Source organism: Oreochromis niloticus, linkage group LG10, assembly GCF_001858045.2.
Source record: "Oreochromis niloticus isolate F11D_XX linkage group LG10, O_niloticus_UMD_NMBU, whole genome shotgun sequence".
NCBI classification, from domain to species: domain Eukaryota; kingdom Metazoa; phylum Chordata; class Actinopteri; order Cichliformes; family Cichlidae; genus Oreochromis; species Oreochromis niloticus.
In genome coordinates, this window is record NC_031975.2 from 1,600,625 (window position 1) to 1,626,920 (window position 26,296).

A 26,296-nucleotide genomic window follows, 5' to 3' on the forward strand; every position below is an offset into this window, starting at 1 on the left:
CGTCTGAGGTTTATTCTGCAGTGGGAAGTTTGGATAGATGTGGCCTCTTCTCAGCATAAATCTAAACTCCTGGTTCTGGGTTTCCTGCCCCTTGTATATAATTAAGATTTTATTTCTTGTTTTTACTGGAAATAGTTAACTTTCTTTTTTTATGCAATCAAAAAAAGACCTTTCCAATCCAGTTACAGTTAAGTCTTAGGAGTTTCACAAGTTTTTGACTTTAACATTTTGTTTAACACAAGTTCACAAACATCAAAGAAGAGAAAGGGACGACTGGAGCAAACGAGTCGGTTCTGTTGGATATTTTTACAATAGTCTTGATAAATACCTGGAAAATACAGAAGAACCAGTTCTTGTCAGTTACAATGTTTCCAGTAACTGAAGTCATTAAATGGTTTATTTGGTTTACATGAAATCTTTGAGCACAAACGTTGGTGTCGTGTCCTGCTAGAACAAACTTAAAACAAGCAGCTGATTTCAAAGACTTTGAATATGTTTAAGTGCTGTTTATCTAACATTCACACGCTTCAGATAATAACTTTGGGTTTTGATTATTAGATGACCTGCTGCTAGCACGTGTATAAAAATACTGTCCAACTCTTTAAAAAAAATCCTTGTTCAGGTTTAATCTTAAGCCAAAAAAAGATTTATGTTTTTTCTAATTCTTGAGCTCAGGCTGGGCTTGACCCCCCCCCCCCGAATGCCTATTTCTTAAAAATCTACAGAAAATACTGTTGTGTGCACTCTAATCCATAGCTGCTATCTCACATGTACCCAGGGAAGCATCAGAATATCATCTGCAGGCCTCGCGGGCTGATATCAGCCTATCAGGAAATAAGATGGCATTTAGTGACGTCAGTGGCTGATCTGTATCTGTCCTGTCACGCTGCTGTTGCAGTAGGTAAATGTCCAAAGATGTCGAGATAAAGAGCTGGGAGGCTTTCAAACTATTTTAAATGTGGAATTATTTCACTTTCCCGGCACAAAGGTGTTGATTTGAAGTTATCATATTGTATTCTTTCTACTCACTCACTGCGTTAGTTACTTCACATTTAGTGTATGTTGTTGCTGCTGTGCTATCCTGACAGGTGTATCCTGATAATTCACCAGAGGGCAGTCTTGCCACACTAAAAACAACACGTCCACCCCATCAACAGCCATTAATTACAGAAACCTTGTGGATTTAGTAGTAAGGAGTCAGAGAGTAGTTTTCAAAGTTGATACACTAATATAAAACTGTTACTGTCAGAAGTTAAGAATGTAGCCACCCTGTGATTTACAGTAATATGCAAAACGCTGCTGGAGGATTTTACATATTATGTGTCAGTACACAGTGAGTAATGGTGTCACCGCTGTTTAAACGACCAGAATTACTGCACATAAAATACATACCAAGGAATTTTGGACATAATTGCACCGGCAGTCACGTGTAAAGATGATATTCATCATGTTTTGTAGCCGTTTAAGGGAAGAGATGTGAGTAAGTTACAGGCACAGTTTCTCTGTGTTTGTGAATCTATGAAGTGCTCTGCAGCAGTTTGTTGTGCCACTGCAGTTTCCTGGTGCTGTGAGAGATGCCTGAAGCAAGTGAGGGTGAAATCACAGAGCAGTTTTGTTTTCACTGCTGTGCTTGTAACATCGAGCGCACAAAAATACAACATCTTGCAAACTGCAAGGAGAAGGGTGCGGCGAGGGGAGAAGTAAGAGCGATGTAGTTGCTCAGTTCAGTTTGACAGAAGCTGAAGAAAATAAGAATCTCCAGGTAACATTTATTGTGTTTCATGCTGATTTGGAAATGCCAAACGACGTTGTAATTAGAGTCTGTCAGCAAGTTGATGGTAATTTAAGAAATGGTAAATCTGAATGTGACACAGAACAAAAGTGCTCCAGTTCAGACACAAAGATATTGTGTTCTGTCGCAGGGATGTAGTGCTGTCGACATAATCAGACCGTCACGTCTTTTAAAGAATGATATTTAATGAGGGAAGTACCAAAACTACACTTTAGGGCTGTTACTGATACTTTACAATAATCACAAGTAATTTGTCACGGCATCTTTCAAACAGCACAAATCCAGTCACACCTGTTTGATCGCACGTTTAAGAGCCGCAGAGTTCACGCTGCGTCTCTCACTGATGTACAAAGTTAACATTTACAGTAACGATGCAGCGGCTGCTGATTATCTGTTGTGTCTCATTCACTTTGCACCGACCAAAACTTCAGAGATCAAATGATCATTTTCAAATCATCAGTTTTACATTCAGTGCATCAGCATTAAACAGCAAACAGGCAGCGGCTGCTGCTGAGCATAAAGACTAACCGTACTGGTAAAATGTCTTTAGAAATCTCTCCGAGATCACTGAAGGGAAAGTGGCTTCCTTACTGTACTTGTCCAAGTATAATTTTGCCCACATTTTCACTTCACGTTGCTTTTGTTCACGTTTGTTTCCTATTTGCTTTTGTTTACTTGCTAGTAATAAAAGGCAAGCCCTTAAGAGTCAGCACATCTCCCACTCCAGCTTGTTACAAGAGTCGCTGAGGTTAGCAGAGCATTCTTTCCTTGTTTGTCTCAGTGGCTCTTAGAGAGAAAGGCACTTCAGGTAAAATGCAGTAAAACGCCCACGTACTGCTATGACTACGGCTGAGACATCCATGTGAAGGACACTGCTTGGCTCTCTGTTGCTCTTCGGTTATTTGACTTTTCAGTCTGTTTGAATTTGGAAAAAAAGACATTCTCTCACACAGAAACAGTATTTTTTACACTGGTGAAATAAAATCAGCAGTCTGCAGTGACTTTTCCAAACACAGTGGCCTGTATTTATATAGCGCCTTTCTGGTCCCTAAGGACCCCAAAGCGCTCTACATATCCAGTCATTCACCCATTCACACACTGGTGATGGCAAGCTACATTGTAGCCACAGCCACCCTGGGGCGCACTGACAGAGGCGAGGCTGCCGGACACTGGCACCACCGGGCCCTCTGACCACCACCAGTAGGCAACGGGTGAAGCGTCTTGCCCAAGGACACAACGACCGAGACTGTCCAAGCCGGGGCTCGAACCGGCAACCTTCCGATTACAAGGCGAACGCCCAACTCTTGAGCCACGATCGCCACAACACAACTCTTTAGCACTCTTTTTACATCATTTCAAATCATATACAGCAAAACTGAACACATCCCTCTGCAACATCCAAATATTCAGAAAGAGTTTGTCTTACAGTAACTGTAATTTGAAATATTTCATGGAAGCACTAAAGCACCTTCACTTAGTTAACTGCTGTTTTATTTTGGTGTGAGTTTCTAACACTGGGAGCTGCTGGCATGTATTACTGAACTCTGCAGGTGCACACATAGAAAGCCCATGTTGATCTTTTGGATATTGCATCGTTTCTCCAGCGTACTTTAACCTGTGTGGCGTGCTTCAGGGTGCCGTGTCAAAAGCTTTTTAAAAGGCCGTCTTTGGTCTTCACAGAAAAGCTTCATCTGAAATGCATTCAGGCTGGCTGCAGTAACTCAAACACAAATCAAAATCAAACTGTTACATTAGTTGTAACAGTAAAGCTCGCTTGGTTCAGGTGGAACTATCCACTCGCCATAATGCTTAAGGTTTGGCCCAGACACAAGTGCGTCGGTGCTGCTGGTGATCGAGAGAAAAGAGACACAGAAATGCATTTTCCACTTCCAGCATGAAGACAAAGAACGATGACAGTGAGTGTGCTTTACTGAGCACAAGTGGATACATATCAGCTGGACGGTTAAAACTGTGTTAACCTCTTGGAGCTGGCGTCCACATATGTGGACATCACATTTTGAGCTGTCTGGACCACAACATTAAATTTTGCTCTACAAGGGCCTGAAATCCACTTCTCAGAAACGACATCAGGTAAAAAGATAATTCTTGGTTTTTACATTCATCAGGTCCCAATCAGCCCAAATAGCAAAGAGAAAAGAAAAATGCTGCCATGAAGAGTTCCTAAGTTGGGTTCTTGGGAGGTTTTTTTTTTTAGTGTGGAAAAGGACTCATCATCACACCCAACTCAGCAAGGACAGGAAAAGGTAACGGCGAGAAGAGGAAAACTACTCTGTAAATGCGCATTAAGCTGTACTATACCATTAAAACCAGCACACAGAAATAGCCTCCATCCCCATGTGGGCTGACTGTGTGTGGGAGATGCTGACACGAAACCATAATGATGCAGAATAAATCAAATATGAACACAATAATAAATAAACCACTGATATTATAAATAAATAGGATAAAAAAATCATGTTGATTGACAAACTATCAGTCACGAGTAGAGACGCTGGGCCTTTGCTGAGCCATGCTGGATACTAAACACAGCTTATTGTTGCTGCAGGCACGAGAGCTTTCGAGCACTGACAGCATTCACATGACTGTTGATCTGGGTGGAGGAGTTATTGACCTCGATGATTACCGACCTTTTTAATCACCAACTGCGGCACCAAATGAGAGAAAATTTGTAGATTAGGTGATTTTCTCTTTATCCACATTTCTTCCATATGAAAAGAAGTTTGTTTTGCACGATCAAAGAGACGAGCGAGATGCCCCCCCACCCCCCACCCTGTCGTCTTCTGCTGGTGGCAGCTGAGGGAATTGATTACACGGAGCAGGAACACTTTGTCAGGCCTGAATGCGTTTTTCACGACGTGTTGCCGGGAACAAAGGGACACTATTAAAGCTTTCGGAAAACCCTCTAAAAACTTTTGATTTCCCTCTCGGTTGAGCAGAAAGCGTCAGGAAGACTGCGATTGAAAATTAATTGGCAGCGTGTCAGTGGTGTATTTACATTTTGTTCTTTTAAAGATGCAATTAATTACACGAGATGAAGAAATCTGCAGAGAGATGAGATGCGTAGCGCTGGTTGCTCTCCTCCCTGCAGACTGTCTCTGCTCTGAGGGAGTGTAGGCAGGCTTGCCAATTAGACACACACTAAAAAACCCAACACTCCAATGTTTCAGCAGGTAAAAAAAACAAGGGCCTAAATTTAAATTGCCTGGAAAATCAATGTAATAGACAGACGGTAGCGTGTAGTTTTCACATTCTGATGCTTCAAGCTATACGAGGAAGATGTAAGGAGAATGTTCTCTTTCAAGAGTTTCCTAACTCCTGGAAACTGCTGCAAATTAGGTGCAGGGCTGCCACGGCAAGTGTTGTGTGCAGTAAGTTAAGCTTTCTTATTTCTTCTCCTTTTTTTGTTCGCCAAATGAGGTGAACTTCAGTGCACAACTAACAGCACTGACTGCATGTAAAGGTGACTGTAGTGACATGCAGTCAGTCTGACACTCATCATCATCATCATCATCATCATCAAGGGAGCAGTTACTGAAACAGATTTTCCTGTCTCGACTGTGTTTATGTAACAAAACTCAGCAGACATTAGTAACACTGGTGTATGCTGTTTTTTATGAATCGAGCTCATGTTTTACTATTGGGCCCCTTAAATCTTCTTCCTTTCTTATGCTCAGTCGCACAGTTTCTGGCCTTCAGACTCTTAACACAGAGGCTAAACTGTCTGACCCTGTCAGAACAAATGGAGGGTTCGACCTTTTCATTCTTTCAAAGCTAAAACACAAAGTGAAGCTAACAGAAAAAAGGAAGATTGGATTTGTCCCACCTTACAAACGCGCCGCAGCAGTTGCTGCTGAGCGCTTCTTTAAAAGCAACATATGCTTTTCGAACTGGAAATACATTCGACATAACAGGAAGAAGGAAAGGGAGCGAGCGGGGCAATTGAAGTTTGGCAATAACATCTCAAATGCCCCACATTTCCACTCTGGCAGTAAGTACGGAAAAGTTTTAAAAGAAAGAGACAGTTTGATGTTAGGACATAAAAAGGAATAATGCGAGATACCTCGGGAGCTTGCTTGCCTCGCGCTTTTCAGTGAAGACCAAAGAGGGCCTTTTAAAAAGCTTTTATAATTGATTCCACCCAGAGGTAACCCAAGGCAATCACCTACCTCACCAAAAGCGAACACTAAAGAGCGCCTGTTTTCCCCCTCTCTACTCCTTGCCATCTTTTTTATTGGCGCTTTCATCTGCGAGTGTGAATAACTGCGAAGTGAGCCAAAGCTGAATAAACATTGTCTGAATAGGTGATTGATGGATCAATTTGGGTCCCTCGTTTCCCAGCGCTGGTGGCGGCATTCGCATTGATTATGTTGCCTGTGGTCGCTGGCCAAAATACAGTCCTTGAAATGAGTATGTCTCTTGGAAAGCGTCCAGCGCTCCTTCAGCCAAACAGATGGCTCCCAGTGCTGCAGTCATATCCATATTAATGACATGATTACAATGCATTACAATCAAGAGATCTTGTCATTAACTTTGCGATTTAAAAAGCAATTATGGGTTTTGATTATCCTCTGCTGCAGATATGAGGTGTGCATGTCTTCCTTTGCCAGTGGGCCCTTAATAAAACAGCAGATTGATTCCTCAGCTTTACCCTTCTGACTGACTGACAGCTAATGAGTGGAATGGCTTCTGCGTAATGATGGAATGCAGCAAGGCTGAAAGGAGGGAATGGAAAATATGAAGATGGGCGTCATTGTGTAAGGAGAGGTCCTCGGAGTTTGTGTGCCCACGGACTGCAGCGTCGGCCGGTCGGCCGCTTCTTTGTCTGTAGCTGTTGGAAATGTTGGATACATGTGTGGAGGGTTCATGTCTCACTCCTGATGAGTTAAGATAATGTTTCTGATTCTCTGTTTTTATTTGTCCAGATACAGACTGTATACTAAAGATGGAGAAAGTCACAGCAACCAATGTGAAGCCTTAGTGTGTGAACGATTTGGCTACCACCAAATTATTTCACTCTAACCAGAAAAGTGAACGAAGGTTGGCAAGCTGCAGGATTCAGGATCCACCACGACTGAAGAGCCAGTGTTCTGGACACAACGAGCTTTATTATTCATGACATAATTTAATAAAGTACTGCAGAAACATGATGGAGTGGACATTGATGATGCAGGAGTCTCCAAAGCTCACAAAAACCTGTGCGTATCAGATACGATGGACTAGAAGACTCTAGTGTAACACGCTTTCTTTGAACTGTGGCTGTGTGGTTAAAGGAGCAGTACTTTATTTTGGTGTAAGTTAGTGCTGTCAATAGATTTGAAAAATTAACTAATAAATCGCACAATTTTCTGTAATTAATCGCGATTAATCGCATTACTTGATCAATAGTCTGGCTGCAATTACACTTTATCAACTTTATATTTAAGCTTGTAACTGACATTTATGCAATATAATGAAGAATAAAGACAAAGAATGTTAAATGCTTACATTCAAAGAGAATTTGAATAGTTTTCTTTTAGCACAGGTTCTCTCCTGTGAAATACAACTTTTTAAAGAACCTATATACTAATAGGTAAGTATACACTAATATATCATATATATTAGTGTTGTCAAACAATTACAATGTTTAATCAGATTCATCACAGGGTTACTTTGGATTAATTTTGATTAATCATGATTAAATATCATTCATTTTTATTCTATATTAATTGCATTTCATTTTGCATGAGCAAACAGACTCGAGAAAAAAGGGAAAATATACGCACTTAACATGTTTATTGAACATGTTGAACATTCATGTTAACAAAAAACATGTATCCTCTCTCTCTGTCACTCTTGGGGAGGCACTTCAAGTCCTTGAAACGAGGAACCAAAGCTATGCAAAGCGCCTGTTCTCAATGATATTATCGGGTCTGCAGTTTGATGCAGTCCACTTGGCGTCAGTCATGTCCGAGGTCGACTTACTGAGTCCCCGATGCTCCATGAGTGGTTTGTCCATGCTGGGTGCGTTAGCCAAAGTGCTAGCAGCATCCCCGGCTAACGCATGCTTCGCGTCAGTGTGATATTTTAAGCTGAAAGTGTTTCGGTGAAAAGAAAATTCCTTCCTGCACAATGTGCATAAGACTTTCTGTCGGTCGACTGTTCCGCCTTGTTATTCTTTTAATGCTCAAATTTCCCATCGAGAGGGCCGATGTGCGTTTATCATCTTCCATATCGAGTTGATTGGTTCAGCTGCCCGTCACCAGATCAACTGCCCATTAGCGCATGTGCGAGGGTAACTCTACTTGGGACAAACTGCCCGAAATGCGTTGACAGAAACATTTCAGGGATTTTGAGTCACTCTGCGCCCAACATGTGTTAATTGTGTTAAAAAATTTTTTTTACTGCGTTAATCGTGATGACGGCTTAATCTGCGTTAACGCGGTAATTTTGACAGCACTGTAAGTATTTCAAACACTGGGAGACACTAGTATCGGTGGCATTGTTATTTGCAGTTGCACCTCTTGATACTATGCTAGGCAAGTTACTGTATTTTTCTCTAAAGGTTTCTTTTTTAAAACATTGTAGCTCCCTTTAGTCTTAGCTAACTATGAACACAGCCCTGTGCTGAGCTCACAGCCAGACTGTCACTTGTCTTGATTCTTTAAAAGCTGTTGAAAAACTCTGTTTGATTCAGTGAGCATGAGCTACTCTCTCCACAGGGATAGATGTGGAAGCTGCGTTAGCTTGCACTTGAACAATGTTAGCACATTTTATCATCCAGATTTTAGCCAGGATCATGTGTGCCTAATCTTCATCATCATATAATGTAAAAGCTTCATATGTGTTTAGAAGCTCTGAAAGCTTGACAGAAACCTTTAATTCACTTTAACCATTACAGTGAGTGACACAGAAATGCTGGTAAATCTGGTACCAAGTGATGAATCAGATGAATCAGATGAATGGGGGCATAAGTGAGAAAAATGAGCACGAGTGAACTCAAGTGAATGTAAGACACTATGCTGCTCTTTTAAAGCATGTGATAGTTTAAGACCTTGTAAAGGGTAACACCATCTTCCCTGATGAAGAGAAAAAGATGGGTAGCAGTGTAAAAATGTGATCCTATCTTCTGCTGCCGCTCTGTTATTACCTCAGGTGTGAAATCCTTTCCCGCTCACGCCGGAAAACCAAGCGGGCGTGCTCAGCTGTGAAATTGTATCTTTTCTGCTTTCTCTGCCCTCGCTGTAGCTCCTTTCCCCGTCCTTCAAAAAAAAGCCTTTTCCTTACCTTCAAAATATGTGCTGCGTTTTGTAAGCTGAAGCCGTCCTGCACCTCAGCTGAATAATCAGCCGCCTTTTAATAATGAGTGACTGTTAGGAATAAAAGAAATATTTTTAATGTGTATCTGCTCATTATATTGTTTTATGTACTTTAATAATGAAGGTTTGTAGAGCAAGGCCACCTTTGACTCACAAATAAGAGCTCAGCCAGACTGAAAAACAGGAAGTTTTAGTGCGCAGGTATATTAATAGATATAGACACAAAAAAGAGGAACTTTCCATATAAGCAATGTTCAAGCCTGTGTGACGTGTGAAGTACCGAAATAAGACACAGCTGATGATTCTAATGTTAGAGCTCTTGCAACTGGCGTTTGAGCTGTGCAGGTCTCTCTCTGGAAGATGATTGAATAAAAAGAAATATAACTGTTTTAACACACTATGAGTCGGTTTTCTGTGTTTTGTCATGGGGAAAAAAGGATCAGGTTTAATAGAGTCCAGACAGCTGACTTCTCCCATCGCTGAGACTGGGCTGCTGTCTGCTTGTAAGAGTTTCCTGCAGTGCTGAAAAGCTCCATCCGGGGACATTTTATTGAAATGTAATGAAACCTTGACAAAAGGTCCCAACTGTTAAAGTAACAGGTTAGTTTGAGCATATCTTTAAAAGCATTCTGTTATAGTGAGCCGTGGCTGCCAGGCAGCTTAGTAGGCCCAGTACAGCCTATACAGGCTGTTTCTCCATGTCTTTCCAGCAATGGCCTATTTTCTTTATGCCTTCCCCTGTGAGGACACATTTCTCTGAAGCCTTTTAACGGAGAAATGAGAGCAGCAGTGCGCCTGGAGCTTTATGGCTCATAGGATTGACCTGAAGCTTATAGTGTCAAAGAACTGGAATGCATAACTCAGAGGGATCCTCATCACGCACAGACTTCAGTTGCTTTTAGTCATTCGGAGTACAGTGTTTACATTTGAGGTGATGGCATCTGGATTTACAGAATCTGTCACAATGCTAGGTCAAAGCTTCTCTAAGAGTCTCTTGTATCTGTATACAGTACACACAAACACACTCAAGTTATGTTAATAAAGAACTGAGTCTGTAACACTACAGTCTGTCTGAAGGCTGTAGTGGCACCGTGACATGATTTGGATATCTAAGCTTTAAGTGTGCAATTTCCCAGCATACATACTCAAAATAAATGAAACACTTTAATCAGAATATAGCATCAGGTGAGTTTAACTTTTGGGATATTGATCTGGTCAGTTAAGTAGCAGAGGGGGGCGTTAATTGGTTTCAGCTGCTTTGGTGTTAATGAAATTAACAACAGATGCACAGATGAGGCAGTTACTCCAGCAGAGATGGACAGAGCTGTGGAAGGTCCTTAACCCACCAGGAGGACCGGTATCTGCTCCTTTGTGCAAGAAGGAAGATCAGCAGCTCACTGATGTAAAGGCCGGACGTCCTCTAGTGTGCCCACTGCTCACTGCCTGGTGGTGCCAGTGGAGCCCAATGGCAGCCACCCGACCTGGCCTGTGTTACTCACAGTCCGGAGAAGCCGTGGAGAATGTCATGCAGGACTATCTGCTCTTCTTTAGGAGCATGGACCAGTGTTGTCAGACATGCAGAGAAGCACGTGGGGGGCATACACACTACTGTGTTACGAGCTGGTTTAATGAAATCGACCTACAGAGGGCGTCTTTGAATTCAGCCACTGAGATCTGATGTATTTTCAGTGTTCTTTTAAGTATTTTGAGCACTGTGTTTGCAGTGTTCATGAGGTCAGCTTAGCACTACGCAGAGCTGTGAATGCGGCTTTTTTCTATTGCACTAAAAGTGCCAAAGCCTCCTGATGCTGCTTGTTCTGATACATTTGACAAAGATGGAAACTTTTCGATGTCATCTATATTTGACGCTGAATTCAATAAAAGTGAATTATGAATTAATAGGGGTTGTCATTACTGCTACTATTGCTCGTGTGATGAACTACCTGGGAGGGATTTCCAAACTCTGAGCTTGTCCCGCTGGTGTGTAGACCTGCTGTGATTTCCTCCTGCTGCACCGCAAAACGTTGTAAAGCATATCGTCTGAAATAAATCCTTTTCCACTGAAAACATTTTTAGGCTCTGCGCTGGAAGCATAAAAAATATTATGGCTTTTAAAAAGGCTATTACAGCCTCCATCAACACTGCAGTAAGCACAATGACTAAAACAGTATTACATCAGTGAGTGAAAATGACCACAGAAAGATAAAATGTCAGCAGCCTTGGAATGCCTCTCACTAAGCCCATAGCATGGCTGAAAATAAGCATTGTGTGAATTCTCCTTTTCGAATATACCAGCACAATCTTGGCAGCTACACATTTGGAAGCCTTTCAACAGGGAACATGAGCTCCATATCCTCTCTAACAGAATAGTGTTTCCCTGCCTGCAGTCCTCAGCGGAGTGAGGCTGACAGTGGGAACGCCTGCAGAATAATTTAACAGGACTGTGGGGAGAGCCAGAGAAAAGACAAAGCCCTCCAATATGATCTCCGAGGACCCCGCAGCAATCCACCGTTCGCCTTCTGCCATCGCCATCACTGACACTATTGATTATGGCCCTGGGAGTGATGATAGCATTTGCCTCTCCCCCTCTGGCGGAAGCCACAATCATGCCGCCGTGTTGGCCAAATGATAGACTGTCTCGGAAATGAAAGAGGAGGTGAGGGCTGGGGAGAGAAAGATAAGGGTGATTGAGGGAGATAGGAGATTGAGGTGGTGGGAACGGAGGCATTAATATGGCTCGGTTAGTTTTTCATAGCAGCTGAGGAATGTAATGTTTCTGTCAGCGGTATTAACGCAGGGCTCCGTGTCAGAATTGTGTCACAGGGGCCTTGGTGGAAACAACAAAACGCCGTAATTGCCTCTTTGCCTCTTTGCCCGTTTGAAGTGCTAACAAGAAATTTCAACATTTTTTATGGTTCAAACTGTGGAAACCGTAGGACATCCAAGCGGTTCAGGCTCCTATGTGGCTGCTTGCAAATGAGGAAAAGGGCCAGGCTGATGCTGCTACAGAGTGTGGAGAAAATATACTCAAGTATCATCTGGATGTCTACATAAACAGGACACACACACACAAGCGCACTGCTCTTCACACGCCAGGTGGCTCCTTGATTTAATTAGCACAGTGGAGCTCCAATTAGCTGCAGTTGTAAATCAGATGGTGCTTTTCATCATAGCGTCGAGCTGATAGGCCCAGTAGGATCGTCTTCATGCCTCCCCCAGGGAAGGCTGGATCACAGTCAGCCTTGAGTGGGGGATTATACAGAGATTAGAAGCAGACTTTAGCACTTCAAGCCACTTCTATATCTCAGTGACCTGCAGATGAGCCCATATTACATACTGTATATTCTCCAATCTGATGGTCGATGGTCAAGATATGAAGAAAACGGCACAGCCCTGCTGCTGCTATGTTGTGTGACACCGTCAGAATAAAATCCAAGCTTATTATTATTTTCCAAAACAAAATAAACGTGCACATTTTCATGGTATGAGCAGATATTACACAGTAATATAGGCTCATAGTTGGATGTGCTGGTACTTATCCTGGATAAGTAAACATTTACACTCTACAGTAGATGATGTACAGTCACTAAGCAGCTGCCAGCAGTAATGTTCTTATCGTTTAAAAAATGGGGACAGAATAAAAAAACAAGACACACATAGACATCATATAGTCGCACTTCCATACTGCTCTCATACCATAGGCATCGATTATGCTTTCAGTATAGTGAAAAGCATTATGCTACTTTTGTGTTAGTACTTATTATTTCCCTAATGTACAGTACTGTGCAAAACGTCTTGAGCCACCCCCTTTCTTTATATTTTGTCAGGAAAATTGGAAATGCATGCAGCAGTTTATTAAACTAGGCAAACATGGAAGTGGAGCTATAGACTCGGGTCTTTGTTGGAGGTTTTTTTCCTGTTTCTTAAGGACATGATGTTCAGATACTCTTCATCTGCTCCACTTGTCAAGTTTCAAAGGACACACTGCACATTATGGCAAGAACCTGCCAAATTCACCTTGTTGGTGAGCTGGTTTTGTCACTGCCAGAGGCTACTAGTAGTAAAGATACAATTTAAAACAACTTGTCTGTTATTTGTAGACATAATACAGCTCAGGGACTCATAACCTCTGTCTTTCTCTAAGAATTCTTACAAAAGAAGTTGGTGTGATGAAGAGTATAACTCACCTTATGGAGGGCACTTGTTGGTATATCCTAATCAATTTTTTTTGCATAGAAAGTTTGTGTGCTATCCACCTTTTAATCCACAGCTCAAAGATAGCAGGCTCATCAAAGGACCAGATGAAAGGTGGACCTAATGATCTCAGCTCAGCTCTCCAGTCCAAACACAGACATATGCTGCTGCGTGTTCTGCATGAAGCTGTGCTGAAGGCTGAGCAGATGGAGGAAGACCTGGAAAGATAGGATCAACAGCCATGAGTGTGTGGCTCACACCTCGCTTCTGTTTTATATGTGCATTTTCATGCACAGCTGCCACACTGAGCTGCTGTAGCTTTCCAGATGTTGTGCTCTCAGTGTGTGTAACATTGTAACGAGAATGTTACAGTTTCCTCTGTAAGTCTACATCTCCAAAAGTGGCACGGTTTCTTACCTCTACCTTCATATATAAATGAAAAATGTGACTGTAAGTAAGCAACAAATGAAATGCACGGGAAGAAAAAGTACCAGAAATGTGGTATTTTTACATTTACTAGTGAAAGAACTAGTATTGTTCTTGAGTAAAGCAATTCAGAAGCACAACTAAACTAAATGCAAACGTTCTTATAAATATTTATTAAAGCTGTCCACAGTGTGTGTTTTTGCCTCTGTCCCCTCACTCCCCACTGATCACAGCAGATGGCCCCGCCCCTCCCTGAGCCTGGGTCTGCTGGAGGTTTCTTCCTGTTAAAAGGGAGTTTTTCCTTCCCACTGACGCCAAGCACTTGCTCATAGGGGGTCACAGGATTGTTGAGGTTTTCCCTGTACTATTGTATGGTCTGTATTATTGTGGGGGCAGGCCACAGACACACCGATGTCAGATTGTGGTTTACGCCGGCTGCACGAGCATCAGCAGACTTATTTTCTCCACACTGGTGCATTGCTTCAGATGAGTGGTTATACATCAGTCTGCTGTATATGACAACTATATGCTGACAACTATATGACAACTGCTATATCTGACAAAGTCAACATATGCACTTGCATTCTGCATCAGTGTCATCTGTCTTATCCTGGCTAGTGTTGGGTGTCATAACTCACAGGGGTTTGACTGATTGTTGGGTTTTCTCTCTATTAATATAGGGTCTTGCCCTTAAAGTGCCTCGAGGCAGCTTTTGTTGTGATTTTGGGATACATAAATAAAACTGTTTGGTTAATGACAGGGGTCAGCATAGTTTGCTTTAGAGTGGATTCATTTTAAAATGGGAGAAAAACATGGCAGTTTGAAAGGCCTAAGCTGGGAATTGAACTGCTTGCTTTAAAGTTGCAAAGCATAGTGTTTTCAGCCTGAAAAAACACTACCTAATGCTCATGTGCACGCTGTGGTTTCAGTGGCACTGAAATGAAAAGTGTGGAAACAAGCAGCAGCAGTATAGTATAGCACACAACAGCCCACTTTGACTCTGGCTACTCGTCTGACCAGCAGGAAAAAGAAACCATGTTCGTGTGGGAAGAAGGCCTGTAAAACTTGGGACAATGCCTTAAAGTGGAGGGGCACTGGGACCTCACTCCAACATGGTCTTGTCCTCTGTCTCTGCCTCTGGCACCTTTGGTTGCAGCGTTACTGGGGGTAGTGTTATGCAACCCCACGTCTAGCACACGTCAGGACAGGAAAGAATCTGATTTTAGGTCAGCTTCTGGTACATTTCACTGTGTGGATTTATTACTGTGCCTTTCAACGTCATTACAAATGAGCATGAGTCATGAGCCATGAGTAATATCTACGTAAATATGTTGTAGGCATTTCAACCAATGCTAATATTTAAAAGTCTGTCAGCTCTGATTGTAGACTGTCAAAGTCTACAATCAAGATATGGTTTCATGAATGGAAATGAAAAGTTTACAGCAGGCTGCAAACCTCTGATTACACTCAAGACCAGTCTGGTGAGATTAGAGTCTGTAAAAACAACAAAAACAAAATCTTTGCACAGATGAAACCAAGATGATTCAAAACACACCACATCATCTGTTTAACACTGTCATGTACGGCTGCCAGTGGAACCAGGTCAGTAGTGTTTACTGGTGATGTAATTGCTGCACTTCACATTACAAACTGGATAATGACCAAAGCATACTGAAAAGGCAAGCCTAAGGTTTTTCAATGTAAAAGCAACAGGATATTCCCAAATGGCCGAGTCAGTTACCTGATCTCACACCAAAAGAGCGTTTCCATTAAATCCAATAAATACAAAACTGAATGCAGAAAGATCCACAAACAAGCAGCAACTGCAGTAAAGGTCCAAGCGACAAAACACAACATTTGTGACGAACATGATTTCTACATTTCAGACTGCAGACGTTTTTCATCCCAGTATGAAACATTTTATATTAAAATCTGTTTTTGTCCCATTATTTATGAACATCTAAAAATGGCTTAGAGTGTATAAAAGTGGCTGCAAACACTTCATGCAAACGTTTTGTAAAACGCCTTAAATTAAAACGGTAATTTAAAGCACATATTGATTGTTTGATGTCCGATCTACTGTGGTGGTGTAAAGAGTGGTGTCTTTGTCCCAAACATGATGGAGGACGCTTTACATTGTGAGGACCGACCTCACCGCAGTGAGGCCCGCTGAACACGCCCACCTTGTCCTTGCTGTACTGTAGGTTAAAGAAAGAGTTCTTGTGAAACTTTTACAAAACCTGCGTGAATTAAAAATCTTTATGACCTAACGAGAGTCGGTCAGGTTATAAAACGTGATGTGATTTCACAGATAATGTGCATTAATATGAATGATGGTTGGTCAGTGCCATTAGATGTCCATCTGACAGGAGAGGGTGGGAGGAAATGAAAGATGCGAGGAGATTAGATGGAGTGAAAAATGGGCCGTTATGAGAAATACTGTTACCATGTAAAGTAGCAGATTGACATAGATGGATTTCCCACAGTTCCCTCCTGCCCAATATATCACCCAGGGGCTGACTTTGTCCTTCGCCACTAACCCTGGTGAGTTGCTAGAAAACAAGTTAAAATGTGGCCCAAATGTGCTCACAAAGTGAGCTTTAAAAGTGGAAATGCTTGCCTCAATTTATTGTTTGGCCAATTCTGGTTTGAATTTAAAAACAACAACCAAAACATTTTGTTTGATTCCCACAATTCCAGCTGAATCATGGGAAGGAAAGTCTGTTTGACATTTACTTTCCAAACCTCATATTTAGACAGATCAGTTCCAGGAAAAACAATTTTTCTGTGAACAAAATATTTGATTAAGTGGCTCACAGGCACAAGTAAATGGCTGGATAAACTGTGTGCTTTGAATCTGTTTATTACCGATCCGTTGGCTTTCTCGGTTTCTCGGTATTTACTTGAAATGTAATTTCCTCTGTTGAGATTTCTCTTTCTCAGATAAGTGGTTTTGTTTCTTTATGGGTTTTTTGTCCTTAAATAAGGTCATTATTAATTTCCACTTATCTTGATTTTAAAAAGTGGTCTGGAACATTTTTTTCCTGGCAAGTTTTCTTTATATCGTTTCTTCTTAACTAACGTGTTAAGAGCACCCATGCAGCCGAGTCTGAGCGCGCTCCCGGCGTGTAAAGATATTGGATGCTAGATTGCAACAGCTGAACACACTGAGGCAAAAAAGCCAACAACTTTGAGATGAACAGACAAGCCTGGGATAATCACATCTGTGGCTACTTCTATTTCCATAGCTATCCGTCTTTGATAGCAGAACTATGGCTTTGTTTTGACCAGAAGGAGTGGAAAAGCTTCTCTATCAAACAACAACAGTTGCTCTCTAAACACAACCAATTAGGATGACGAATGACTTGTGCCTTGGCAAACGTCCCACGAGAGACATGAACATACAGCTCAAATAACAAGACAAACAGAGAAAAACAAAGAGCGGCATCAGAGAGAAAAACAGGATATTTTTCATCCTGGGAATTTTTGCGCTTTGATTCCCTCCCCTCGGTCGATTGTTCTTTATCAAGCCTGTCACTCTGTTCTATTTGAGGAGATTTGTAGTGCAGGTTTTGATGCATAATGGATGGGGTCTGACTCAGAGCAGTGCCTTGTGGGAAGATGGAGTTGAGCCAGAGAGGGTACGCCGCCATTGCTGATTGCTTCTTATTGAGCCCGAGCGCCCTTGGGAGCGTCGTTATGAGGTACTCGGCATGCAGGAGCACTGTACTGTGTCATGCCTCGTGCTATGACCTACACGAGTTGCACAGAGTATACGAGCAGCCATTGAGTCCGCGAGAAAGCTGGTTTATAATTCATTAATGCACCGTTATTGTCTTCACTTTCACACGCTGCGTGGGACGGCGAAAGTCTCCTTGAAGAAATAAACCAAGTTGTAAACAATGTCGAGATGAGCTCCAGGAAACCAAAGCTTTTCTCGCCGAGAGTGTTCGGAAACCTCATTACCGAGAACTACTGAGAATTACTGGTGAGAAACCTCTTTAATGAGCACTCGTTACCCCGAGGACAGAACGGCAGGACGACAAGGGAATCTTTATTTAGTGCTTCTATATTTATCAATTAATATTCTGGGGGGTCACACGCTGCCTGGGGGTATTCGGGATGTACAGGCTCACAGATACTAAAATATATCTTTAATGTACCTTTTTATTGTTTCTTTACGCTGATATCTACACTCACTCAGGATCCATGTTAAAACCTGACACCAGAATTAGGATTAAACTGTTACAGGGGCTTTTCCCGTCAGCCGTATCCTCTCCTCATCCCTTTATCTTGCTCCTGTCCGGTTCCATTTGCCTACGCAGCGGTATCTTTGTAAGAGCTGCCAAAGCCTACACAACTATATTTGAGCCCTGGCTCTGCTAAAAAAAGGAGTTATGTTCAGTGATGACAAGAATTGATTTCCAATTTCCTCCACAATGACTGCATCATTTCCAGCGACTCAGGCAATTTGGCCTACATTACTGAGGCTGCCAGGGGCTGTAGATCAGGGTGACAGCTGTCTTCACCTGAGGCCCCTTCCACTGAGATCACAGAGAGAGAGATTGACTCTCAGTCTTTCCATTGATGGCGCCTCGATTACGCTGGCGATATCCTGTAGAGAGTCCAGGATTTGCACTTTTTTCTCATAAACTGAAACAAATGTGCTTTTGCGTTTGTGTGAGGCTTTATAGCATTTACTCGCCTGATACACAGCGCTGCATTTTGCTGCAGTATTTATATTATCTGTTTTTTTAAATGAGCTTTTGGCACAAATCTTGTTGGTGTATATATTTATTTGATATGTATATGATGTCTAACAGTGTCTGCCAGCAGTATTTATTTGAAAAGCTTACTGAAAAAAACAAGCCTGCCAAGGTCTACTGATGGAATAAACACCAGACCACACTGTTGGGAAACGTGGTCCAGCATGGATCTGGGAAGATTTCAGTCACACTTGATTCCAGAGGAAATAGGTTTTTTTGGACGATACAAAATCATTCAAATCCAAATGCAATGCTTTTTTTATTTTAAAGATCATTACCATTTTCTGTATTATCTGTTCACATATTCACAGTTACTCATAGTTTAGTTTCATAGTTTAATAATGCCACGGATAAGTAATTCAGTAATAGCACCTAAGGTCACGCTATCGACAAAAGATAATTGTAGCTATGACCCAACGGTTTTTAATAAGAATAATAATAACTTTATACACCTCAGGGGGAAACTCACACGTCTGACATAGCTAATGTTTGGATGAGAACTGATGAATGATTTTCTGCATGTCTCTGATTTACGATGAAGAGCGAGGAGTCTTCTACTACTGATGTTTGCTCTGTTCTACAAAGATGTTACGAAGTGGCTGCTCAGAGTCGTTCTGTAGTTTTGGAGCCGGAGTAGCATTCCCGTTTATCAGCTGATGCTACCGAGGCCGGTTAACAATCAGACATGTTTGCTAATTAGGGCTAAGTATCTAATTAGAAGGCAAATAAAACAGTATATTTTTATGCACACGTATTATTTAGTCAGATAATCCCATTAAAATGCTTGAAAAGCCACTATCCTCACAAACACACAGCGTTTCAGGGAAAGTCCTGATTTGTGAGCCCGGCTCCTGATGTGTGGAAATGAAACCATGAAACCTCCTTTATCTCTGAAAGACTTACTACTCGGGTCAAACACTATATAGATGATATTTATGTCAGTATGACAGTAAATTCAGTGTCTTAAGAGTCCCTGAAAGCTCCACTACATTTATGCATCAGGTTAAGTGATTAAAACACAGGAACAGCATATATGGGCTTAATGAGCTGTGTTACAAATACATTGTTAAGCAGGATAATGTTACGCACTAATTTGACTACTTCACAGTTTAACTTCTAGAACAACAGAAAGCAGTCAGTGTGCAGGCCTTTGCATATTTAGCGTGGTTGAATAACGTTGATTGTAACTTGGATACAAAATTACACATTAAGAAAGATGCTGAGTGCCGAGGAGCACGGTGACTCGATAACAGCAGAACTCTCAACAAAAACTGTGCGCTGTGAGCTTCATGTGATGGCTGAGCAGCTGCTGTAGGTGTGATGTGTAGGTGGCCCAGTACTGTTTTCAGTTTTTCACAATGGTTTTTATTTGCTTTCTTTTTAAACCTGTCCATCCCCCAGAAGCAGCAAAAGTGCTTCAGTCTAATTTACAGTCACCTCCTCAGTGCCTCACAGAATTAGATCAACTAAAGTCAGGTCAAGGTTTTAAGCACACTGGTCCCAGAGTAGCAGTTGACTTGCTCTTATGTGGAGCCAAAGGTGAACTGCTTTTCACCGCTCTCCTCGCAGGTTTGTGCATTTCGAAGAGAGAAAGGTTGAAGTTCTGAACCAGCATGTTGTTTGTAGTTCCTGCTGTGTGTGATGGTGCTTCAAATGAGAGCAGAGACTTTGTTGTGTTTAGAGGATTTGATTGGTAATGAACCAGTGAGTGTCTAAGAGCGCTTCATGCAGAGCTGTGACAGAGCGATGAGTCCTGTGGCTGCACGGAGGTGTATGTGTTTAAACACCTCAAACTCGTGGCGATGGAGAAGTGGAGCGATCAAGCACTCGTCAACAATCGGCCTCCAGCTGTCAGCTTCTTCCACTTATGCTGGCAATGCTGCAAATGCTGAGAGGGTCAGTCAGCAGAGAGAGTATACAAAACAATAACTGGTCTTCTTTTTGTTTTTGTAAGAGCGACACATGGATCCTCATCTGTGCCGACTTGCAGTTTGTCAATTCACAACCAAACAGACGCAGATCGCTCTGTCGGCCTATTCAAAAGCCATCATCTTTCAATTTACACACTACCTTTGCAACCATAAGGTGACAGTAGCTCCTTTTAGACATAGTGTGAGGCCGGGTTTATTATGGCGCTTGTGCTGAGGGGTAAGTGAGAGGCCATTTGTCAGCTGTGTTGCTTCACTCACAGCCGTTTTAATCAAAGATCACTTTGTCCTTTTGATGAATGTGGTGGTGGAGGAGCGTTCAGGACACGTGGACAGAACTGGGCTTCACATACAAATATGCTACACGTGTGTAAAGAGTTATTTAATGATGACATGAGAACGTTTACAGTATGTCGTCAGTTCAGGGAAATTTGCTTTTATTTTATTTTATCTTTTTCAAATCTTCTCCTGCAGGGATCCTTGCAACAGATCAGTGCGTTTGACTTGTATCTAAAAGCTTCAGATGGAATTATAATGAGATGAGAGAGATTTAGTTCACCCCCCCGATGGTTCACAAAGAGAATGAGATATAATTAAACTAATCCCAAGATAGCTTTCGCCATTTATGGCAGTAATTTCAGGAGCGATTGTGAAAGATTCTTTAAAAGCTCTAAACTGTCTTTGAGGAAGGTGTTTGTGTCTAAAGTAACAAGCGTTTTATAAAAACTCAAGGTCAGACGCACAATTCTGCGACAGATTGTTTTACCGATGTTCGAAGACTGGAGGGCTTAAAAGAGAAACAGAAGGTAATCTAATGATCGATCAGATTGACTCAGTTTTTCACTGTGGTTATGGGGAGACTATGGGCTCTCCATTAAGTCCCCACTCATCCATGTAATATTAAAAAAGGCTGAAAGTCTCTAATACTGTTGACTAATGAGTTGGCTAATCTGAAGCACGCAGCAAATCGATATATAAACCGGTGTCTGGATGAATGAGAACTGCCGCTCACGGTGTCAGGACGCTCAGCCTGTGATTAAACTGAGAGAGGCAGGGGGAAAATCAATAGCTGAATTCATCTCCCAGATCACAGGAATGTATTAGCGTTGTTAAACACATTCCACTTAAGGCAGCAGATGAGAGCTTTTCAGACTCATAAAATGAGTCATCGTTTAAACTGTCTTTTAGTGGTGTGTCTCCACTAGCTATTAAATGCTGCCAGACCGTCATTAAGCTCTGTCTCATTTCTCGTCAAACGCTGGTGTCAGAGGCTCTCAGCTGATAGGAGAGCACCAAAAGCATCTCATCGATTTAAAGTTGTGCTGACCACTGGCTTCAGACGAGAATACCTCAGAAGTACGTATACTGACTGAAATTCTTATGACTGTAAATCACAGGGGGCACATTATACTGCAGAGGAGTCGGTCTTTCCAGGAACACTTCTCTGCCTTTCACTGAGTGGAATCTGTCCTTGGCCACAGGGTGGGGATGTTTGACTTTAAATAATCCTGCAATTACACCGGATCACTGCACGCTCGGCTGTAGCTGTAATCATGTTATGTAGGTAACTTGACAGGCATTCTTGCTGCGTTATACAGTCAGCATTGTTTGCCACCAGCAGCCTTAAAACACCATCGCCTTTGTCTCTGGGCTACTCAGTTAATAAGGTTTAAACAAATGGGTGCTTTTATGCTGGACATCCATTTCATGGCATTTTTGTGACATTTCAAATTGTTAAACACATTTTCTGGAAGGTGCAATTCAGTGTATGGCACTTTATTGCAGGGCTGAGCCTCTGCTCTACAGTCATGGCAACTATCTCATGAAGTGGTTCGGTGTTGGTGTCCAACTCCAGTCCTGCAGGTTTTAGATCTCACCCTGGGTCAACACACCTGAATCACATGATTAGTTCATTACCAGGCCTCTGGAGAACTTCAAAACATGTTGAGGAGGTCATTTAGCCATTTAAATCAGCTGTGTTGCACCAAAGACACATCTAAAACCTGCAGGACAACGGCCCTCGAGGCCTGGAGTTGTGCAACCCTACAACACGTTGTCGCAAGGAGACCAAAGGGTGATGTCCATAGGGCTTCACCAGGGTCTAGGTACCCAGTGTTGGGGAGTAACGAGATACATGTACCGGTGTTATGCATTTAAAAGACAAAATATGAGTAACTGTATTCTGTTACAGTTACCGTTTAAAAAGGTGGTAATCAGAATACAGTTACTTTGTTGGAATAAATGGATTACACGGCGGTCTTTTGCTGCTTCATATGTTCGGCTGTCCCCTCTCTATTTCTGGTAATTCCACGCCGGGGGAAACCCAAGCAAAACACGTGTTAAGAGGCTCTAATGCCTGCGTCTCAATCTCGCGGCCATGTCACCTCTACATGATGAAGGCAATAGGCAGAGTGTTACAGGCATAGGCCTAAAGACTGTAGCATCATGGGCAGTGTAGTCCGTGCTGCAGGGAGAATGGACTGCCATCCCCGTGATGTGTCTGTGAGCGAGGGAGGGAGAAAAAGGGAAAGTACGAGTTGTCCCCGAGCAGAAACGGGAGCTGGAAGCATGTAAATATAATAATAACCACTGCAGCCAAAAACAGTGCCTGACGAGCCCAGCTGTAAGTAAGCTATTAAGACTCGACTGTACGCTGTGCTCATGTTTTTCTGTTGGAGCAGCCTTTCAACGTCTCTCTCTGTCTCTCGCTAGCAAAGTTGACCCAGACAGCAAAGTAAAGCTAGTTTTCAGCTACGAGCCCGACACGAACCCGACGTATTAGCCAGAGGTCCCTTTAGTACGGTTCGGAGCCGCAGACCTGTTTTATATACGCGCGGAATAGTTTTCTATAGGAGATCGCTGCAAAAAGCACAGCCTTACCTAATGTCCACCTACTGTTACTCATTTATATTAAGGTTTAAACATCTAGTTGGTATTGGTTTGGCGAGTATCCTTCAGTAATAGTAATAAACCACACAGCAACAGTACATTCATGTAGTTGTAAAAAGCTTCATAATATATCAAGTAATCCAATGTATTCAGAATAAGTTACTCTCATTGAGTAAAGTAACGGAATCTGTTACAAAATACATTTTGGGGCATGTAATCTGTAATCTGTAGTGGAATACATTTTAAAAGTAACCTTCCCAACACTGTAGGTACCATTCATATCACCCACTTCTCCCCATTCAGTCACTGTTTCTCTCGACAGAGCACTGAGCCAAACATACTGACCCTGCATCCTGGTGCTTCCAGTCTCATCTCTCTCAAACACAGTATACGCCTTAATTGGCTCTTTTATTTGGGAGCAACGAGTCACCCTCTGCTCACAAGCTTTAAGTATCCTTACCCGGGCACTAGTTAAGCTGTGTTAAGATGACAAGTCACCACACTGACTTTTTCAGCATAGTGGTTACATGGTGAAATGATTTAATTTACGCAGCGTCATAAATGATCAGTATTTTCTCTTCTTTTGGTTTTGCTCGTGTGCTCTATGATGCAACTTACAGTTTTACAGTCTGCATGCATCCTGGAGCTGTAGGGATTTGTTGTAAATCTGGAATAAGTGCTTCATTGTCACTGCGGGTAGTGAGTGGAGTGCAAGATGTTTAGAAACTACACATACTTAACTTAAGCATGTGTAGATCTTAGGTTCTTTACATGTACATCATGAAACAGATGGTGCTGTAACAGCTCCCTGTGTGAGCCTCATTCTTGTACACTATTCATGTAGTGAAGCATTAGTAATGTCCGCCTTGTTTCTGTCTATGTACACCAATCAGATATAACATTCTGACCGCTGACAGGGGAGGGGCCTAACACTGATGATCTCTTCATCATGACACCTGTTACAGTTTTTCTCGATTGGTTTGGCCCATTTCCTGAAACCGAGATGACATTCTCAAAATAACATGGACAAATCTCCAAACCACCTTGCAATTGTTCACAACAGAATGTCATTTTTCATTGGTTTAATCAAATTGCAAATGCTTTAGTACATGTCTCAAGTGACTCTGTGCTTCTTTTCAAATGATTATGTACAAGTAGCTACAGTTAGCACAATGAGCCCACATTTAGCACATTTTCCAAATAAATAGATCTTGCCGATCTAAACTGATTAGTTGATTTTTCAGTGAAATGGTCACTCACTCCAAAACATATCAGCATGGTTTCATTGTGTAAGTCATCATATGCACAATTGTCTGTTCAACTGTCAAAATTAGTCAAAGATATAATACCAGAGGTGGGACCAAGTCATTGTTTTGCAAGTCTCAAGTAAGTCCCAAGTCTTTATCCTCAAGTCACAAGTCAAGTCTCAAGTAAAGTCAAGCAAGTCAGAGTCAAGTCGCAAGTCAAGACAGACAACTTTCAAGTCAAGTCCCAAGTCCGAAACTTTGAATTTCAAGTCCTTTCAAGTCTTTTTTTTAACTCTCTGGGGTCCCGGGTATAATTGGCCGTTCTTGACTACTTTTGATTTTACTTCTATATTTCACTTTTAAAATATGTTTTTCTTGCCTTGTTTGGTATCATTATTTACAGCACAACCTCAAATATCTGAAATTTGAGTTATTTTTTTCATTTTGGTATACTATATTAGCACAGTTGATCTAAATTCAGACAAAAAATTCAGAATCCGAGTAGAAAAAAGTTATATTTTTTTACATGTTTAACGAATCATTTTCATAACTTGAAATGCAAATAGAAATTGTACATTTCTCAAAATTATGCACAAGTTTTGCAAACAACAAAGTTATATGGTACTATTTACCTAAAAATGCAGCCAAGGCCTCAGGCGTTTTTTATATAACCATTTAAATCTATTTACAGAACAATCAGGTGTGCTGCATCAAATAAGAAGGCACACAAATTATTTGTGTCACTCCTAAAAACTTCCCCTTCTCCCTAAACAACCAAATGTCACATGTTGCCTTATAATTTTTTTGATTGGCTGACATGGTAAACTCTAACACCAATAGGGAAGGGGTGTTTTTTCTTTTTCTTTTTTCACTCGCAAGTGGAGAGCGTATGCTAGGCTGTCTGTAGAAAACGCCGTTTTTGTCTAGCATCCCTGTTGAGAATAACCTTTGCAAATAAACAACAGCTAATAATATAAGATCAAAGTATTTTATTTGATGTATTGACATAAATGACAGAAGAAAAAGGCCATGTATAGCAGGACTACTCAATTACACACTAAGGTGGGCCAGATTTTCTAACCAAAAAAAAAAAAATTTCCCTGGCTCAGACATGCAAAAGTTAAACACGACCATACACTAATTGCAAATTAAACACAGTGATTTTGAATTGTGATGTGATGGTAAAATAAATATTTGTCAGTCTAAACTGGGTTAAATCTACGGGGTTAATGATGGGGAGGAGACGGAGAGAGACTGAGTACAGCTACAGAACCCACTTTCTGAAACGGACCCTGCTCACCATTCACCGACAATTCTGAGCTAACAAGTTGCATGTTATTCTTGGATGCGCTTGCAGGACCGGATTTAAAATAGCATGACAAACATATCATACCTGTTAAAGCCAAACAGTATCATCAACGTAGCCCGAAGAACATTTGCTAATAAGATGAAGTTAGCTAAGTCAGCTGTCTCATCGTAGCAAAAAAACAAAAAAAAAAAGCACCACCTACCGTTCTTTATGCAACTTCAAATGTCGGACAAAGTTGGAAGTTGTTCCATCTCCGTCTGTGATTCTCTTCTTGCATGTTTTGCATATTGCATTTCGTTTTTTGTTGACTACTTCGTAGTTTATGTACCCGAAAGAAATTACTCTTGGGAGCATTTTTGGCTCCAGCGTTTTTGTTCTTGTTTTTTTCAAATCTGGTTAATTTGATTGGCTGTGCTACAGCCCACGCTC

General features: G+C 41.6%; 1 long non-coding RNA gene across 2 annotated transcripts; it reads right to left on the reverse strand.

Moving 5' to 3' along the window:
• Positions 1–8,602: 8,602 nt before the first annotated feature.
• On the reverse strand, positions 8,603–26,112 carry LOC109203770 (uncharacterized). 2 transcript variants are annotated; one of them, XR_003221813.1, is made up of 4 exons: positions 26,070–26,112; positions 13,296–13,520; positions 11,052–11,192; positions 8,603–9,159 (listed from the first exon to the last, which is right to left on the reverse strand). It is a non-coding gene; the product is annotated as an uncharacterized LOC109203770 (long non-coding RNA). The 2 variants fall into 2 exon arrangements; XR_002063475.2 differs by lacking the exon at positions 8,603–9,159 and having other exon boundaries at positions 10,418–11,192.
• Between the last annotated feature and the right edge of the window lie 184 nt (positions 26,113–26,296).